The 7,232-nt window shown below is 43.0% G+C and overlaps 1 pseudogene; it reads right to left on the bottom strand.

Moving 5' to 3' along the window:
- Positions 1-697: 697 nt before the first annotated feature.
- On the bottom strand, positions 698-4,281 carry LOC117856424 (uncharacterized; annotated as a pseudogene).
- Positions 4,282-7,232: the final 2,951 nt, after the last annotated feature.

Genomic DNA, 7,232 nt, shown 5'->3' with positions numbered 1-7,232 from the left:
GAAAAAAAAATTACAACTCACACATAACATGTCTCTGGCCAACTATATCTTGCAACATCCAAAATATAATTATAGACATGATTCATACATTCCAAAGAAACACATTTATTTGAACAAATGTCACGTTATTTTTTTAGCAGATCAATGTACAGGTCACGTTCTTCTCTCTATAGGTTAGAGCTAATGTGATTTAAAACCTTAGAGAGAGAGAAAAAGAAATGACACGTTAGAGGCTACGGCACAAAAATAAATATCCATGTCACGTTGACATAATCATGTTTGAGAGAAAAAAGAAATGTTAGATCTGATTGCATAGAAGTTCGATCTAATAGAAGATATTTCCCTATTTTCTGATTTAAAAATATATATAATAAAAATTAAATCTATTACCTCCATGGAGGTAATATGTTATTAGATCGATGATCCATAGTGATTTAGGAGTACCTTAACAAAACCCTACAGGATAACAGCATGAAGTACAGGACAAAGATATCAGCTAGCAAGTAGAAAGTACAACTTCACATCAATCCAACTTCTGTCTAACATGAACTGCTGAATCAATCTAGGGGGTGTTTGGTTCCAGGGACTAAAGTTTAGTCCCTATCACATTTATACAATTGGTTTTATAATTAATCTATATTTAATACTCCTAATTAGTATCTAAATATTCGATATGATAGGGATTAAACTTTAGTCCCTATAACCAAACACCTAAGCATTGTGCGCACAAGCGATCTTCCTGTAGAAAGCCCAGACGCCTCCTGAAACTGAAGGCACCACATCCAAGCCACTGCAACTTTGAGTCAGCACAAGTTTTAACTGACAATATCTGCTCATGACAGAAATTGAAAGCGATCTTTATGGTGGATGGAATGCCTTCTGAAGCGTTGATGATCTGGATGCTGGATCTCAGGTTATCAGCTAACCCCCTCGTCGTTGTTGACGCAACTGTGATGCTGGCCTGCAGATTTTGCTATGCTTGTGGGACTTGCCCTGCTTGTGGGACTTCCGCTGCTTGTGGATCATTATTTGATAGCCTGTCTTTTATAGCCCTTTTCATGTCATCAAAAGCAATCATGTTTGATCTGCATGTTCCAAGGAAACTCCTGCACAATGCTAGGGAAGCATTTGCACTTGCCTCAGCAGCTACCGCATTGGAAGAAGCCACTTGGTTGGCCACTGAGGCTTCATTTCCACCAGCCTCTATTGCAGCAGCAGCAAGTAAATCGGCTTTCTTCACTAGTTCAGCTTCAAGACGAGTGAAGGTACGTTCCATTAGTGACAAAGATTGCCATCCAATGTCAAGGCTGCCTTGTAACTCCAACAGGTAGACCCTAGTCCAGAATGCTGCGGCAGGAGGAGCTGCTGCCAATCTCTCCAATGACTTTGAGACGCTAAGGAACACGGATCGCAAGCTCTCAAAATCTGTAATTTGTCCTACGACTTCTCTGTGCACGATGCGCAGAACCAATAGCCATAGAACCTGTACAAATGCCAGCCCGGCCGCCACTGAGTTTGCAATCTTCCATGCAATTGCAAACATAAATTAATTAGAAACAACAACAACAACAACAAAATGGCAGTAGTAAAGCACACTTTTTTGCTTAGCAATCTACTACCACTTCACTTTTTATGTAAAGTTTGTACGATTGTAGCAGTGGAAACTAGAGAATTAATTTACACATTATGGGAAGCATAGACATATAAACTGAAATGATATGCATTCAGTTGCAATTAAATAGTGAAATCGACCTCGTATATATATATAGCAGTGAAAGGGTAATCACTTACCATGTAGTTAGGATATTTTGGATCAAACACCCAAGCATATATGTAATGCCCAAAGAGCATTTTCTAGACAACCTAGGAAAGTGTTAATCATCATTGGCATCAGTAAAGTAAAGTGGGTTCTGTAACCTCTGGTCACTGCCCACTGAAAGAGAGAAATGGGGTGTTAATATATTTCAAACTAATAAAGTAAGAAATTTGCATGCTAATTAAATCCTTTTGTAAGATCGAAATAAGAAGGAAACTGAAAGAAACCATCTGTGAGGCATATAAGGCGATCAATAATTCAAGTAGTTGATTAGTTGTTCATGTTGCAACATCACTACACCACAGTCCACAACACTTGCATGACTGGGTGATGTTCCTTGCTAGGTATAGGAAGTGGATCAACAATGCATAAAAAGTCTAAAGCTTTGGACGCACATGGCAAAATAGGAGATTACAGGGGAGCAATTTAGACTTGGATCACTGTTTGGCCTGAAGGAAAGGACACATATTACTATGAAACCTAACTTGGTTTCCCCTGAACTCGTTTTGCACTTGCATAGGTTTACATTTGTTTCCTTCTGAAAATAATAAATAATCCCCTCCTCTTAATCACCAAAGAAGGTATACACTGACGATGAAGATGATTGGTTCTCTAGTCAGATTTCTAACTAACAATTACAAGTTTTAAGACAATACAACCAATGACCAAAGGCAGCATGCGTGTTTCAGACAAACAACCAAATGAAAATTACAAAAATATCTTATTCTCAATCCTCTTACTCTTGCTAAAAATAAAAAACTGAACCTCTAATTCCATTATTACCAGTAAGATTCAGGTCGTTCGGTGGGCTTCTGCTGCTGCGCTGGGCTTCTTCTGGCTGAAGCCACAAGCAGCAGCTAGCAACTGCGCTGCAGCCGCTGGCAGCAGAAGCCAGCAGCGGCAGCCACAACTAGCGCTGCCGAACGGCCTGATTAATTCAGGATGTTTTCAAAAAGCCAACTATGGTGCCCTCAAGTAGGGGGGGAACTCAAAGTATCTCCATATTCAAACAGAAAAAATATAGAATAATTAGAGAAATATTAACAATATAATGAAGGGGATTAATGAGGCAATTGAATCACTTGTTTCTGCATGCAACAACAAAGCATCCCCTAGGCCATGCCTTGGATACGTGAGAGGCTAATGTCTCACAAGGCTTGTTCCACAATTCTAGATCATGGGCCAGACAAGTCCTTCAAAGTCACTCAGTAGTAGCCCATCTCCATGTAACACTTCCCATCACCATTCAATCTTCTGGTATAAATGGTATAATAGTAAAAATGTGGATTGTGCACTAATAAAATTAGCACATGATTCTTTTCATGCCAAACTTTTTTGTGTTCCAAGTGGTTTTTGTACCTATAATTGTTCTCAGGTTAGCTGCTATCAACTATACTCAACTCACTTATTCATGGAAAATGAAATATACTTTCATGCCAAGTAGTAGGACAGGAATAAATTGATATTATTTTATTATCTTACCAGGTCAGAAAAGGGAAGGGTGTTAACCAATGCAAAGAGCGCTATTCCAGTGATACCCCGGTATTGACTGGACTTCTTTAACAAATTTTGTCTTCTTTAAGAGACAATCATATTCGGGTGCCAAACCGACCATCCCATGCCACAGCATACCATGACGATGAAGATTATCATGAAAATCCAGTACTGATAAGTGAAAGAATTTGTGAGATCAATTAGAGCAAGTAAGATAACCAGTTAGGACAAATGTAAACTATTTTCTTTACCTTTTTATGTTCTTTACCATTTAAGAAGTAGGTCAACAGGACACCCACACCCCCACACTAGAAGTTATGGTTACAGAGTTGATCAATAGAAGATCTTCTCCAGCATAGTTGCGATTAGCATACATTTGAAGCATCACGCACATAGACGGTCCAAGTGGCAGATGCAACAAGATTGCATGCCACGCCTTTTGCTGGAAAGATTTCACGTGCGTGGTCAAACTCTCCTAGACAGTCTAGTGCCCACCAAGGGTGGCATCATGACTAAACAAAATGGATTCATTTTTGGAATAAAGATCTTATATATTCACAGCCTAGGATGGTGTGATTTACAACAAGCCATGGGTGTCAATTACAACTGAAATTTTGCAGAGAGTTTTATAGCATATATTGACACAATCTATACAAAGTAGAGTTCGACTTAATTGGTAGCTTACCAACGGATAGGACCACCCAATTTCTGATGTTTGGCTCGCTACCAGGGCTTGGAATAGGAGCTGGTGATGCCAACCCTTCCGCCCTGGATACTGCCCTTGCACATACAGATGCCTGAATAACATTTAAGAACTAGCATGTGTGAGTAATATCGGATGATAAACAATTTCTAAGGACACTCTGATGGAGAACACGTACCCTTGGAGGGATGTAATCATCATTCGCTCTAACTGCCATCAGAACCAGCAAAAGAAACATGAGAGCGCCTCTTGTGCTCCCTGGACCCATATCTGTGCAAATGGCAAGCAAATATGAGCAAAATGATTGACAGCAACGTCAGAGATTTTTTTTCAAAAAAAACAGAGAGAAAGAGGTTGGAAAGAAAACACAGCAAAGAGGAGGGTAGAACATGTAGAACAACAGAAAACAAATCGTAAAGATGCTAGAAATGTAAAAGCAGAAGAATATTGCAAGGTGTGAGATGATGAAGAACACAGCACAGGCAGGTGATGAGCGTCCATACCACCCACAGGCCACACATGCGACGATGATGTAGAGAGTGTAACACCCCGTCCTCCAAAGCCGCACCGTTCAGCCCTTTCGAGGGGTGGGCCCGCATACACACATCATCCTGCTTACACTTTCATCATCGCTTCGTGTAAAAGGGTTAACCCAGGGTGTTATGGCTAGAGGACAAAGGCTTATAAGTTGACTCCACCCTTACTCAACTCGCACCTGCGCTCATGGGCCACTACTAGATCATACAAATTTGAGCCGGATATCACATACACCCCCCCCAAAGGACCTGACGTCCTCATCGGTCCAACTCACCCACACTTGGGCAAATGTCCAGGAACGTTCCCTCTTAGCGCATGATCGTACGTCCAGCGCCGGCGCCATATGCTATGCCATGTGTCCCCTTCGGGCTCACACGCGCCATGCTCCATATGCCCGCACACTGACTCGCACGTGCAACTGCGAGGGTCGGCTCTGATACCAATTGTAACACCCCATCCTCCAAAGCCGCACCGTCCAACCCTTCCGAGGGGCGGGCTCGCATACACACATCACTTTGCTTACCCTTTCATCCTCGCTTCGTGTAAAAGGGTTAATCGGAGAGTGTTATGGCTGGAGGACAAAGACTTATAACTAGCAAGGTGGTGCTAAACATGCGCACCTGCGCTCATGGGCTACTACTAGGGCCATCTAAATTTGGGCCAGATGTCACAAAGAGGAGAGGAGACACCGATGCGGCCACGAGAGAGATGTGCAGAGGAGAGGGTTTTCAGAGGAACAGGAAACGCACAGGAGCATCCATAAATGAACAAATTCTGATGTGGCACATGTTGAAAGATCTTTTTAACGAACATGTATTGATGATGTATACAACGATGTACAGTGGGGGTACATCAATGGACAACACACTGGTTGAACCAGTATGAAACTTTTTGCCACATCGTGAACAATTGTGTACAAAAGCAGTGCATTGATGTATCAATGTGAATACCTCTACACAAGGCACCAGTTTGGGAAGAACACCTAATTAAATATTTAAGCATGCAACGGTAAGTTTTTAAAATTTGAAATGAGTGTGCAGTGGAAGAGAGAGTATGTAACTTTATGTCAACTCATTCACATGAAAGAAGCTGCTTTCCATCTTATCCAACAGTGAAAATTCCCCACTCCTCTCTCCTAGTAAATATATGGGCTGAAGAAAATAAAAATACAAGTGCAGTACATGAGGTAAAGATAAAATCGCACGGGAAACTAAGCAAATGAAGGGTCAGGATAGCTTCTATCATGTCTGCCAGGTGTACCATCCATTTTTCGGCATTTTACTTGGAACAAGCAAATCTGAAAAGTTGCTTGGCTTTAATTTCAAAGAAAGCATGCCAAAAGCCCAAAACTACTTGGCAACAGCCACCTTTTGCTTAGCGTGTTCATGGGTCAATCACCTCTCCAATCTCTATTTGTATGGGACAATTCTTTGCCCGTTGGGCAAAATGAAATCCATTTCTACTCCTGTTGAATCTTTTTGACATGACTATTCTAGTTGTTGTACAGTACAGAGAAAAGAAAGCAGCTTCACACCTTCACTAACACAACCGTGGACCTCACATGTGTGCTGCCAGAATTCCCTACGGCTAGCTGGGATAGTGCAGTGCGTACACGGATACTACTGTACTCCCACGGCTTGCTTGTCCATACATGCATGAGCTAGACATGGAAAATGAGACATGAGACTAGGGGCAAAACAATGAATTGGCAGATAACAAACATAACTAAATGAGAGGTCCTTTATAAATATCTATCTATATTAATACAAAATTGCCAGGGCTCCTACCAATTTACATTTAACAAATGGTTAATGCATTACTGTTATATTGAAGATAAACATAATTAAATGAAAGAGCTGATTATAAATTTTAAAGATTGAACATGGACAACCAAACAGCCACGTACCATGAGGGATCAAGTCACACGGTAGGATTCAAAGTGCCAAAGTAGGAGTTACTGCTCGCCTCGCCTGCTTCGAGCTAATAAGGTGTTTAGTGGGTGAGAGAGATACAAACACACTGAAACCATCGAGCGCATTCCCGTAGAGGACGAGGCTCTGGAGCACGGGCGCGCCAAAGATGAGCTCGGGTGGGACGGGGCCGAAGAGGCGGTTGCTGCAGAGGTGGAGGTGGTACAGCGAGGATGGGAGCGGTGCTGCCGGGAGCCTCGCGACGAGGTGCTTCTTGGGGAGGGAGAGTGCGACGACGCCGCGGGGCTGGGTGGCGTCGATGGAGGAGGAGGAGCACGCGATGCCATTCCAGGCGCAGGGGTCCGCGACGGTAGCATCCCAGTTGGCGAGCACCCCCGTGGGGTCCTGGACGACCGCCGCCTTGAACGCTAGCAGCGCTTGGCCGTTCAGCGTGAGCGCCTTAGCGGTGGAGAAGAGAAGGAGGAGCTGGAGACCTCCGCATGGCATCCGATCGCGGAGCGTCGTGGTTGTGCCGATGCCAAGGCAGCCGGCCCCCATCGCCACACACCAGCACCCCCACAACGCGTCACGTCGGATGGCCGGTGTGGAGTAGAGGGTGAAGGAGGGGAGAGGAGGGAGAAGGGTGTGAAGCAGAAGCAAAATCATCTTTTTATAAGGAATTTAACGGTGGTCGGATGGAAAATCGAACAAAGTGTCAATTTGGGAACGAAAGTTGGAGTTAGAATCAACGGGAAAAAATTTTGAGGATAAG

The sequence above is a fragment of the Setaria viridis genome, chromosome 5, assembly GCF_005286985.2.
Source record: "Setaria viridis chromosome 5, Setaria_viridis_v4.0, whole genome shotgun sequence".
NCBI classification, from domain to species: domain Eukaryota; kingdom Viridiplantae; phylum Streptophyta; class Magnoliopsida; order Poales; family Poaceae; genus Setaria; species Setaria viridis.
This window is presented reverse-complemented; position numbering and strand designations above follow the sequence as displayed.